The sequence below is a fragment of the Triticum aestivum genome, chromosome 7D (genome assembly GCF_018294505.1).
Source record: "Triticum aestivum cultivar Chinese Spring chromosome 7D, IWGSC CS RefSeq v2.1, whole genome shotgun sequence".
Classification (NCBI taxonomy): domain Eukaryota; kingdom Viridiplantae; phylum Streptophyta; class Magnoliopsida; order Poales; family Poaceae; genus Triticum; species Triticum aestivum.
The window spans coordinates 614,952,637-614,966,802 of NC_057814.1; the positions used below are offsets into that span (position 1 = coordinate 614,952,637).

At 43.5% G+C, this 14,166-nt stretch overlaps 1 pseudogene; it reads right to left on the reverse strand.

The window, feature by feature from the left end:
- Positions 1-2,715: 2,715 nt before the first annotated feature.
- LOC123171430 (uncharacterized) lies at positions 2,716-11,929 on the reverse strand (annotated as a pseudogene).
- Positions 11,930-14,166: the final 2,237 nt, after the last annotated feature.

The following is a 14,166-nucleotide window of genomic DNA, read 5'->3' on the forward strand; positions in this document are numbered from 1 at the left end:
GAGTCCCTGAGAGGCTCCCACGGCACTCCACATAGAGATGGATGGTGTGGAGGTCACTCTCTCTCACGAATGCCCCCGGGATGCAGGTACTCCATCAACCTTTATAGGCTATTGAAATTAAAATATACCCCCTATGTAAAGAAATATAGGAGTGTTTAGATCACTACTTCAGTGATCGAAATGCTATTATATTTTTTCAGAGGGAGTATCTCCTTATTGTTTTTGATGTTGAATTTATCAGAAATGTTGCTCATATAGATATGTTATGGCGGTTTAGGCTTTACCCTAACATATTTATCCTCTGCGATGATGACAAATGCCAAAGGGTTTAGGCTTTACCCTAGACATAGTTGTTGTGATCAATGACATGAGGAGCCAAACAGTTTAGGCTTTACCCTAACCATATTTTTCGTTGTCGACTACACCAAGTGCCAAAGGGTTTAGGATTTACCCTAACCATATTTGATGTTGTCAACGGCAACAAATGCCAAAGGGTGTAGGGTTTAATCCTAACTATATTTGTCTCCGTTGACGATGAAAAATGCCAAAGGGTTTTGGATTTACCCCAACCATATTTGTCCTCATCGATGATGTCAAATGCCAAAAGGTTTAGGCTTTACTCTAACCATATTCATCATCATCGACGACAATAAATGTGAAACTGTTTTGGCTTTACCCTAACCATATGCCAAATGCATATCATCCTTCATCAACAAACAAGATCATCATGCCAAATGCATCATCATCAACAAGCAAGATCATAATGACAAATGCATCATTCATAAATAAGAAAGATCATCCTGATAAATGCATCATTCGTCAACACTCAAAGTTCAATGGACATGACCTAGCAATTCAATAGACACTCAAACTTCAGCAAACATGACTTAATATTTCATTCAGCAACACATCAATTATTTCCACCAGCTAGCAAATACTCCACAATCCTTGATGCCTTCTCACCGATCCTCTTCTATGTAGGTCCAGCAGTTGGGTAACGCAGTAATTTCAAAAAAATTCCTACAAACACGCAAGATCTATCTAGGTGATGCATAGCAACGAGCGGGGAGAGTGTGTCTACGTACCTTCATAGACCGAAAGCAGAAGCATTTAGTAACGCGGTTGATGTAGTCGAACGTCTTCACGATCCAACCGATCCAAGTACCGAACGCATGGCACCTCCGCGATCTGCACACATTCAGCTTGGTGATGTCCCTCGAACTCTTGATTCAGTTGAGGCCGAAGGAGAGTTCCGTCAGCACGACGGCATGGCGACGGTGATGATGAAGTTGCCGGCGCAGGGCTTCGCCTGAGCACTACGACGATATGACCGAGGTGTGTAACCGTGGAGGGGGGCACCGCACACGGCTAAGACAAATCTTCGAGTGCCTTTGGGGTGCCCCCTGCCCACGTATATAAAGGAGGGAGGGAGGAGGAGGCCGGCCAAGGAGGAGGCGCACGCCGAGGGGGGACAATCCTACTCCAAGTAGGTTTGCCCCCCTTTCCTATTCCTACTAGGAGAAGGAGGAAAGAGGAGGAGGGGAGAAGGAAAGACGGGGCCAGCCCCCAAACCCTAAACCAATTCGGTTTGGGCCTGGGGGGCGTGCCCCACACCTTGCTTGCTGCCCTCTTTCTCCACCAGGGCCCAATAAGGCCCATAGACTCCCCGGGGGGTTCCGGTAACCTCCCGGTACTCCAAAAAATACTCGATACACTTCGGAACCCTTCCGCTGTCCGAATATAACTTCCAATATATCAATCCTTATGTCTCAACCATTTCGAGACTCCTCGTCATCTCCGTGATCTCATCCGAGACTTCGAACAACCTTCGGTACATCAAATCACATAACTCATAATACAAATCATCATCGAACGTTAAGCGTGCGGACCCTACGGGTTCGAGAACTATGTAGACATGACTGAGACACATCTCCGGTCAATAACCAATAGCGGAACCTGGATGCTCATATTGGCTCCTACATATTCTACGAAGATCTTTATCGGTCAAACCGCATAACAACATACGTTGTTCCCTTTGTCATCGGTATGTTACTTGCCCGAGATTCGATCGTCGGTATCTCAATACCTAGTTTAATCTCATTACCGGCAAGTCTCTTTAGTCGTTCCGTAATGCATCATCCCGCAACTAACTCATTAGTCACATTGCTTGCAAGGCTTATAGTGATGTGCATTACCGAGAGGGCCCAGAGATACCTCTCTGACAGTCGGAGTGACAAATCCTAATCTCGATCTATCCCAACTCAAAAAACACCATCGGAGACACCTGTAGAGCATCTTTATAATCAACCAGTTACGTTGTGACGTTTGATAGCACACTAAGTGTTCCTCTGGTATTCAGGAGTTGCATAATCTCATAGTCATAGGAACATGTATAAGTCATGAAGAAAGCAATAGCAACAAACTAAACGATCATCGTGCTAAGCTAATGGATGGGTCTTGTCAATCACATCATTCTCTAATGATGTGATCTCGTTAATCAAATGAAAACTCATGTCTATGGCATACTAGTGACACTCTGTTTGTCTATGTATTCACACATGTACTAAGTTTCCGGTTAATACAATTATAGCATGAATAATAAACATTTATCATGATATAAGGAAATATAAATAACAACTTTATTATTGCCTCTAGGGCATATTTCCTTCACCAGCACCAACACCTCTTGATGAACCAGGTCTAGCAACTCTTGGATCAGAATATAGTGTTCTCGCACTGGTTGTAGTAGTAGCTCTTGGAGTAGAAGATGATCTTATGGGTCTTTGAGGAGTTGTTGTTGCAGTAGAACTTGAAGCATGAGCTCTTAGAGAAGTACATGTTGGGGGTACTTAGTCCTAAAAAATCAAAAAGAAAGTAATAACAAGCAGGATATTTTCATTATAAATAATAATGTAACTATAAATGAAATAGAAGCCATGGACATCACCAACACGCCATTCATCTTGGGGATCATCATCAACATCATCATCTTTGATAGCACCCTCTCTATTATCATTCATCTCCAACCCTAGCTTTCAATCTATGAACAATTACCCCGAATTAGTTGTTGTGATAATGTCCTGTTGTTAGTTGGTGTTGAGTAGTTGGTGCTTAGTGTTTGTTGGTAAAGACATTGTAAGATTGTTATTCATGCATTACACGACTAATCATGATTCCTATGTTATCTTATGAGTAGTCCTTTATATTCTTGAGGACTTGGAAGAAACCTTGTTGCTACTAACCATGTGAAATTGAGTAAATTTCAATGTGTGATATTATGTTGTGTTGTAATTCTCTAGTGGTGATGTGCGAACCTCGATTGCATATCACCTCACCTTTATTGTCCTAGAGGAGAGCCTCATGTGATAAATTTGCTTAGGATGGATGGCTGGAGTGACAAATATTATTGTGTTCTAACTTTGCGAATTATTTCATAAGGAGTAATCGAGGAGCCAAAAGTTTAATGCTATGGTTAGATGTTATCTTCATCATTCTCTTGTATTTGCAAATGCTCGCATGGAGGGTATAATCAAAGGTATGTATTTTGTGTAAGTAAGAATAGTATATAAGTTCATCGTCCAGCACACAGCACGTATCAAGAAATGAAAGTGAATATCAACGGAACCAGGTGAAAACATCTTGTGGTCCTCGAGACTGATTTTATCCATATAAGTAATATCACCAGCTTGTCCTTAGCACAACTAAGAATTGGGCCACATGCTGCACTTTGCATTTTACATTCTCTCATTTATTCTCTTAATCAAACAAATATACAAATATTATTTGCACCTTTTATAGTGATTCGTTTCTATCAACCAATTTCTTCTGCTCGTCATTGGGTTATACACTCTACTTATCCAAATACCTACAAATGATCCTCTACATATGTGGGTTAGCATCCACATAAAATTTGAATTGGCTGGGTATGTTGTTTTTCATGTGTGCCAATTATATCCATGCCCCCCGACCAAATTCCAAGTACAACAAGCCACCGTTAAGTTTTAACGGCAATGACAATGCAGAGACAAGTTTTCGTTTTTGTTAAATTTTGACAAACCATGCCATTTTCGTGTTATTTGTGCAAGAATCTTGATAGGGATCGTGTGTGGGAAATCTTGTATAAGGATGAGCACCAGTAAAAGGAGGCGGTGCTAGCAAAAGCCGAGCAAGAGAAGGAGATGAAAGATATAGTTTAGAGCAGCTGAGTTTCATATGCTTGAGCTAATCAAGAAAAATGAGGAAGATGCATGTTGCATGAAGGAGGTGGAACGGCGTGAGAAGGAGGCTCGTGAGGTGGAGATGCATAGGAAGGGGGAGACAAGGGGCAGACTATGCAAATGCAACCAAAGAAGGTGATGATGGGAAAGGGAAATTGTCCCTTTGGACTCAGTAGAATTCAGTTGTAGTTTTGAGAATATGGTTTGATCTTAATTTTAGTTATATATGTTAACTGCAACATTCGTATGTATCTTAATTTGAGTTATGTTATCTTGTTATGTATCCTATTTACCAGTACTCGAAATAAATGTGAACATAATTATGGAAAACAAAGAGTGGTAGGCTGATAGCGTCTATGACCGCCGCAAACCTATAGACGACATAAGATATTTGAGAGTAAACACGTCATAAGGAATCTAGTTAGTCTGGCCTTGCGCCACCCCCTATCGTAGAAAGACGAAAAGAGTTTTGAGCGCGCGCATCCCTTGGCGCACTCACTTCCACAACAAGCCAATGCTGTAGGTTGCTTCCGCCAAAGGCTATCGCGGGATGTACTATCCACCATTGGCTACGGTGGGAGGAGATGTGTGTCACTAGGTTGCGCTTCTGCCAGGGGCAGTTTTTCCAATCTCGTCATAGAGGTGTTGTTTTGTGAATTCCATTAGGTAGAGGGTCATTATTATATGATTTTCCATGCGACACCCTCTTTCCTGTTGGCAGCCTTGAGTACCTCCCCTAAACCCTAGAGTTCATGTCCTCCTCCACCACAACTCATTGCTCCCGCGACAAACCTAGTTTCTTCTAGGCGACCTGAGTGCCTTCCTCAATGTTGGAGGCCCCGACCTCATGTCCATCTCCATGGCCCTCCTTAATTGGTGTTGACGACTATCGTGCAAACGACAGGCTTGCACTAGGAAGCCCTTATACTGGTGGTGTGTGGGTTTGTGAACGGCGCAGCTACCGCTTTGGCCTTTGACAACATGCACTTATTTGGCGGCCGACATGTATAGATCATATTTCAATAGGACCATGGTAATTGATGGAGGAGCTTAAAATTTTCATTCTCTATTGGATTCCAAAACTCATGCCTCACAATTTTTGTTTTATGTTTTGTAGACAATCTATTCGGTCTAGACACTTGACTCTTTTTCCTAGCAAAATTATGCTTGTTTAGCGAGGCTGAATGGTTTGACTTTCCTTCTCAACAATTTTTTAACCATTAGATTTACCAAGACACAACCCCAATAATAAAATGGAAGATGCATGTACCTTCAAAGATACTGCCCACCCCTTTCTGCAATGTCCAAAGGCTTCTAGGATTTGGCTAGACCACAAACTTTATCGGTTTATCCTAGTACGTGGGACACATATCTCAAGGAGGAGACCATGGGAGAGACAAGACCGGGTGCCAATTTGAGGGAGTTGAAGCTGTCACCGTGAAAGATGATCTGGCGGAGACCGAATCCGAGGCTGGCGTGCCACTAGCGGGACATGACACTGGTGCGCACGATGGTAGTTGCACATCTGATGAAAGAAAGAATAAGGAGTAGTAGGTCGTCGTGGGGGGGGGGGGGGCACTAAGGTTGTCTGCTTCGTTGCATGCGCTATCTGGCTCTGGGTGGAACTCCGACGAGGCCCTAAGCTAATTAACCTCCATCGACTGCCAGATCACAACTCCGATGGAGTGCAAAACCCTAGAATTTTGGACTAGGGTTCTAGCTATTCTTCTAATAGCAGGTGGGATGAAATATACTAGTGGACCAACATTACTCTTTAGAAAATTCAAGGTTCGGCCAACATCCCCCCTTTTGTTCGTTTTGTATTTTGTAAGACATGAGTTGTATATACATAAGGTGCCTGATTTTCTCAATAGGAAGAACCTAGGAAGCTTGTGCTCATTCTCTCAGCTTAGGGCATGCTGTCTGGTGTGTCATCAAGAGGCATCGATGAAAGGGGGTAACATAGGTGGCGATGAGCGCAAGGTCGAACGTAGAGACAAGCTGCGGCGATGAGATCACACATGGTGGTAGATGGTTAATGAGTGACAAGTGGCGGTGATTAGATCACACATGGCAGTAGATGGATATGTGGATGGTGGCAGATATGACAATACTAGAGGTAATTACACTAGTAGGAAAAGCTCGGCGAACAAGCGAATCAATCGTGCCCCCCGCTCAAGGTGTCTAGCGATATCGTCGCTAATCATCCGGAGATTTTGCCCAGTACCAATCTTGGAGATTACCTGCCCGACGATGTACATTATGATGCACTGGAGGTGGACGAACACAAATACCATTACGGGAAGCTTCTCGTGAAAGATGAAAGATCTCTAACAATGATGATGCGAAGATTCCATGATTGGTACATGAAAACCTGCAGAGAGTCTGGGGGGAAGGATACTTTGACGCTGAGAGTTAAAGAGGAGCATGACCTCGTTGGAATTAATCTGTTGTCTGTTCCATTTGAGGATTTCTTCCAGTTTTTCAATCAAAAGGCCCTCGATAAATTAACGGTCACTTGCTACTGTCTATAAGTACTACTTCTGTCATTAAGTCTCTATATATAGCTCAGCTCTTTCATTGCATGTATATATAATTATCCTCACTATATTATGCAGATTGAAGATCGCCAAATTGAAGAAAAGACAAATCGGTGATATTGGGTTCATTAACACAAATCTCATAGATGCATTTACGGTTGAATTTCATGCCAAAGATACCGAGGCCAACTTGCTACGATCGTTGGTAATAAATCAAAACAAAGATATAATACTCTTTTCTTACAACTTCAAGTGAGTGTTACTGTCTTGTGCATATTTAGTTTCCCTTATTAGTCGAGGTTATAGTAATGTAATTGATGAGTTATGCATGCGTGCACAGGTTCCACTATATTCTCCTAGAGATTAAGCTTGAGCAGGGACTAGTAAGCGTCTTAGACTCGAGACGAAAAGATCCCCATGAGTATGCAGACATGACTGAAATGCTCGAGAAGTAAGTTAAATCGATCATTATCGCACCATATCAGCAACTTTGTTCACTTCCTGATATCAAGTAATTGTTTTCTTTGTCTGGCAGGGTTTGGAAAAAATTCACCGCAAAAGCTATAGGACTACCGGGGAAGCTACGATTTACACACCCGAAAGTAAGTACTACTAGCTAGTTCCGCGCATCTCCTAGTGATTCAAGCGCTAGTTTCATCAATAACATTTAGCATGCTTGCTTATCAGTTTGATTGACCTCAATTTCTTGTAAAGTGGTTATGGCAGGAAGCCAGAAATAATTACTGTGAATACTACGTTTGCGAGTCCATCCGCCACACGACCTGTGAGCGGGGCTACTCTAAAAAACAATATGAAGTGCGTAAGCAATAATATTCACAATTTTATTTTATTACCATCATTTGTGTTGAGTTTCATTCATTCATATATATGTATTGACCCCCTTCTTCAAATTAGATGTTTCAGATGCGGGATGAACTCCTAGCACCAGATCACATGCGAGCAATTCAAGAGAAATTGGCGGCATTCTTTCTTGACCACGTGATCAATAAAGATGGAGAATACCATGTGGACCCTGAGTTCATATATAATTAGGGGATTATATTGTAAGAGATCTTATATTGTATATATGTAGCCAGTAGCGTCGGATAGATATACGAAAACTTGTTGTTCGACCAATCTCTCGGAGAAGGAGAGGTCGATATCACTTCTCTCTGTATGTGACAATCTTCTGTACTTAATGGTTTCCTTCATTTGCTTACTAGCTAGCGTGTCGAGTCCTTTCTATACGTACAGTACGTAGCGTCGACCAAGTACGGAGATAAGAGAGAGGACACTTCTCTCTATTAATTAGCTAGCTAACACAATATATGAAACACCTAAATTAACCCTACAAAACCCACCCCTTTAAAAAAAAACCTCAGCTCCTGTCAGCTGCTGATGCGTGGATGCCTTTTGGTCCCGGTTGGTGCTACCAACCGGGACCAAAGGCCCTCCTGCCTGGGCTCGCCGCAGCGGCCATGTGGAGGCCCATCTGTCCCGGTTGGTGTAAGAACCGGGACTAATGGTATAGGGCTTTAGTACCGACCCTTTAGTCCCGGTTCCCCAACCGGGCCAAATGGGCCTTACGAACCGGGACAAATGACCCTTTTTCTACTAGTGTTACACTAGTAGGAAAAGCCTTACAGGTGTAGATAATTAGTGGCGTTAGCCCCAAACGGAACGTCGCTGGTATTTTGGCAAAATGAAATAGAACAAAGGGCAATTGAAACCGCAGGTTTAACATAATAATCAAAGGTTGAGTGCATAGGAACCAATCAATATTTAACTGAGCTCCCTATAAAGAGCTACAATACACTGGCAATACAACATGCACTTGATCAGTTCAGTCCAAGCAACCAAACAAAGTCTTGAGACTAGGTAATTGATTGTTCCGAATGGGAAAAGGATGATGTTCGTTGACTAGAATTCACAAATGTAAGGACGGGAATCATGTCAACTGATAAATATGGCTGCGATGCATTAACCCTCCAAAGGAGACAGATTGAAACCTAGCTCCAGTAAGTATCGCACCGTGCAATTGTATAGTTGCTATATGTGTAACGATTGTTGTCACTGGCAAATAAAATACAATACATGCTGACAGCAGGAACAAATACCAGAGTACATGCTAAACAGAATCTCACTGGAACTAAATAACTTGTGCAAAATTGGATGGCCAATAAAAATCAGCAGATACCACTCCAGCTATATATAGCCTATAAATTTGAATACAGACGCAAAATAGAAGGGTATGTTCAACAGAAGAATGCAAAAGGGAAAATAAGGTAAGGAAGCCCACGCAAAAAATATTGATTTTTCTTATCGCCAACTCTAGTATCCAGCTTATATTTCTATAAAAATGAGGGTGTGGGTACAAAAATACGTATAAATATAGCATGTTAAATTAGCTAATAACCGGGATACATGCACAACTAAACTTTAATTGGGATGTCAGTACGACATTTCAACGTAATCACCCTAAACATGAAAAGCAATAAAAGCTTAGGTTTTGAGAAAACTTCCAAGATTTAACATTTCTATTTCTATTTCATATATATAAGAGCATGCTGATCATGGATGCTGAATAAATACTCACCAGAGCTCTCATAAACATAGCATTCCACTGAAGAATAGGCGCTGCAGATGTCATATATTTTTGTGCTTGCACTATTATTAGATGTGGCCTCCTGTGACAGATGCAGTATCATTTTTTAAGCACTGTCGCACATTTGAGTATTAATTCCAGTAAATCAAACTCATGTTCCTGTCCTTCGAAGCCATTGATTTCCACTTCTTCGAGAGCAGTCAAGGAGATAGTTTGAGATCTCCAGTTTGTGGGTTCACATGGACAGTGTGGCGGGCATTTTCCTTTCAGCTAAAACCAAAAATAAAATTTAAACTACTACTTAATTACACAGTGTAAAATTGAGAAATTATATGAAACAGGCAGGGGAAGACGAATAATTACCAGCGATCTCTCTAGGACGATCTTAAGCCTCTGTAGACCTCTAGAATACGAGTAATCCCGAGGAGATGAAACAGCAGTGCTCCAAAAACATGTCCGGCTTTTAGGAGACGTAGCTCCAAAAGAGAGAAATCAACAACCATGTGCTTCTCTACCTCCTGCGCAAAGTTGTCTTCATTGGAAATAAACCAGCTCTGAAAAAACATTGACAGGATATATATCATTTGTACAATTCAGTGGAGTGAACTATCCATCTATCTATTACTGTATGTACTAAAAGCACAATAATACAGCAGAAACAAGAGAGATTTGCTAGAAATTATCACAAAAATGCAAAACATCAGGTCGTCGCTAGGTAAAATTTCGTATGTAAACATACTTGTCTTTTTGAGTCTGCATGCTAGCTTGCTAGTTCCGATAAATTGAGTAAATTGAGCATGAGTGGAGTGTGGATACATACATGGGATGCATGAACGTGGAGCGAATGAAGCTGTTCCTGTCTCTCTCCTGTGTGTACCCACAACCTCCCGAGTCTCCAAGGACCAAACTGGACAATGCTCCCGGCCTCGAAATACCACCACTCCCACGACACCTTCCCCAGCATTGGCGCCGAGACGGAGATGCCGCTGACCACCTTGTAAGCGCCTACAGACACCGTCAATCGCTGCAGCAGAGGGGCGACGATGTCGACTGCATCTGTGTGTAGTATGCGGGTTTCAAGGAAAAGTTCCTGCAGCGATGGCAAGTGGAGTGAGATCAAGCCATTCTGGACAAGCCCGAAGCCATCGTTGACAAACTTGAGGCTGAGCACGCGGAGGTGCGGGCATCGTGGGAGCAAGCTGTGGAGGCCGCCCAGGCCGTAGGAGATGGACAGCGTCCGGAGTGCGGTGAACTCGCCGTCGGGGCAGTAGAAGAGAAGCCTTTCCAGCATCAGGGATTTGGTCCGCCGGAAGCACGGCAGCCGCACGAGGTTCGGCCCGCCTTCAGATTCGATGCTCCACGGGAAGCTGAGGACGATCTCCTCCGGCTGCAGCCGCACGGCAGCGCGGAGCAGCCTGCTGGCCGTGGCGCCCACGGGCCAGGGATGCCTGCTGGCGTTAGGGACGCGGACTTCCAGGAGGGAGACCGCGGCCGGGGGGCCACGGACACGGCCGACCACGGCGGCAATCGACGGCCGAGATGCGTCCAGAGATCGCGCCACCGGCGGGAGAGGACGCTGGTGCGCGCGGCCGTGACAGCGCATCCCATGAGGGCGAGAATGAGGAGGAGGAGCTCCTGCGGGAGGGAGCTGATGAGATCCGGTTCGCCGCCGTCGCCGCTTGGGCTACAGAGCTGCGGCTGCGCAAAACGCAGGCGACGCCCGGGGCTCAGCTCCATCGGAGCAGCACCACCAATCTGCGCGGATGAACGGAGGGGACGACGCCCGGATCTTGACTCCATGGAAGGGAAGGCAGTGTCGCCAAGCAAAACCAAAGCCCACGGTTCCCCCCCCTTTTGAAACTGAAACCCCGGTGTTTGGGTCCCCACCCAGCTTTTCAGCCGACCATCTTTATCATATACACTTTTTCTTTTCAGCCGAGCATTTCCAAATAATCTCGAATTCCAATGTAACATTTCAGGAGCAAAACATTGTCATCGGAGGCCTTAGGTAAAATGAAGGCTGACCCTTTTCATTCAAACCAACAGAGAAACGACTCGAGTCCCGCGCAAACGTTCCCGAGCAACCTACCAAATATGTTCGCTTTTGGTGGAAACCTGGGAGAACCATACCATTTTTTTCTTCTTAATTTGTACCCGCTCCGCCGATGAAACTGACAAAACTACGTCCACTACATGTAATTGGCAAAAATGGCATGACAAAAGTGTGACCAGGCGATATGTATCTCCTCCCTGTAAAGGAAGCCACTTCCCTCCGTAGATCGGGGTTGAATGCGGCAGTCCATGGGCCACAAGCGGCGCCGGCTCGAAGCACACCAGTAGATGGCTCTTTCCACGATAAGGGTTGGCAGAAGTACCATATCATTCGGGTGTGAGGAACTGGATCAGGGTTGAATGCGACAGTCCAGGGCTTGGCATGGAGGCGCCCCGATCCGTCCTCCCCAAGCAGCCCGCCCTCCCCCACCCCCCTCCCACACACACACATTATTGTCCCCATCGCATTGCCCAGAGCACACCACCCGTGAGGCTAGGTGGTGGTAGACGGCCATCCGGCGACCGCATTGACAAGCACACCCATTCCCTCATGTGATCGACTTCTCTATTTTATTCTCTATGCAAGATCCACTTGGATTAATACCACCTAATTTGGATAAGTTACATGCATCACTTAATTAGTTTGAAAATCCACATTTTCTCACCAGGTGTTGCCTTGCTAGAACATCTAGTTGTAAATCCCTCTACATGCAAGGCTGAAATTTTGATAAGGAAATTTGCAATTTATTCCATAAAAACACCTTATCACCTTTTGGCAATTTGTACATTAGTTCATTCTTCACCTCATTGCCAAAGGGTTTAGGATTTATCCTAACCATATTTGTCATTGTCAAAGATGACAAATGCCAAAGGGGTTAGGCTTTACCCTAACCATATTTGTCTTCGTCGATGACGACAAGTGACAAAGGGTTTTGGATTTACCCTAACCATATTTGTCATCATCGACCACGACCAATGCCAAAAGGTTTAGGCTTTACACTAACAATATTTGTCATCTTCAACGACGAATAATGCTAAAGGGTTTTGGATTACCCTAACCATATGCCAAATGCATAATTAATCATTCATCATTCATCAACAAGCAAGATCATCATGCCAAACGCATCATTCATCAACACGAAGATCATCATGCCAAATGTATTAGTTATCAATGATGACAAATGCATTATTCATCAATTAGTCCGTTCATCCATCCATCCTCAGTACAAATGATTTAACAGTTCAACACTAAAAGTTCAATAGGTTCAACACTCACAGCTCAACAGACATGACTTAACAATTTAATAAACACTCAAAGTTCCACTGAGATGACATAATAGTTCAATTAAAAACAAACTGATTGTTTCCACTAGTTGTCAAATGCTACACCATCCTTGATGTCTTCTTCTTGATCCTCTTCTCTATAGGACCAGCACAAACACCTCTTGATGAACTAGGTCCATCTGCCCTTGGAGCAGAATATGGTGTTATGCCACTCATTGTACTAATAGCACTTTGAGAAGAAGATGATCTTAGGGGCCTTGGAGGAGGAGCTGACCAGTAGCATTGAGTTGATCAACAACGACTTCCTTTGGAGTGATACTTGAAGGATACTTGGGCTTGAATGTCACTGCCCTAGAATAATGTTTGTATTTAGTTGCATCAGAGGCATTCATGCATCATATTAATCTTCTGAAATTTGAATTGAGGGGATTCTCTAAGCCTCAAAATTAAATAAAGGGCAAGAACCCTAAAAATTTCATTCAATGAACCCAAAACACCCTTCATTAATGTTTCATAATTTTGGCAAGGGTTTGGATCCAAACTGAAAATAGTGAACATTTTTAAGGAATATATTGGGCACTGGATTTAAATCATCATTGTATTTCAATTTGGATTTGTATTCATAACATAGAGGATATATTTTCAAATAACTTTGAAATATTTTATGTCCATTTGGAAAATTCCATTTAGCAACATAAAAAATATATTCAAAGGGCTTTTGGCATTGTTTTGAAATTGAAATAGTGGCAAAAGAAAAATAAAGAAACAAAACAGAAATAAAATATAGAGAAGGACAGAACTTACCTGTAGCTTACCTCGGCCCAGTAGCCAGGCGGCCCTGCCCACCAGTGCCGACACCGTCTCCCACCTCGCGCCAGAAGGACGCGAGGTGTGTGGTCGCCGCGCACGCACACACAAGCCACCTCCTACCTGCTTACTGCCTCCTGGACATTGCTATGGACGCCACACCCCCTGGCCCTCTCTTTCTCTCTCCCGTGTCTTTCCTCTCCTCTAGCCCGCTCTCCCGCAGCCGCCATGAGCACCCGAGAGCGCTGCTCAGCGTGGGGCAAGGACACCAACGGGTAAGTCCGGATGGCTGTCGACGGGAAAGTTAATTACATGTAGGATATTTTCATTACAAATAGAAATGTAACTATAAATGATATTTAAGTCATCGACATCACCAACACTCCGTTCATCATGGGGATCATCATCAACGTCGTCATCTTCACCATCACCCTCTCTATCATCATCCATCTCCAACCCTGGCTTTCAATCTATGAACTATTACCCTAGATCAGTTGTTGCGATAACTTCCCGGTGTTAATTGTTGTTGTGTAGATGGTGCTTAGTGATTTGCTGGTAAAGCATTGTAAGATTGGTATTAATATCATTACCCCACTAATCATGATTCATATGATGCCTTATGAGTAGTCTGTTACATTCTTGAGGACTTTGGAGAAACCTT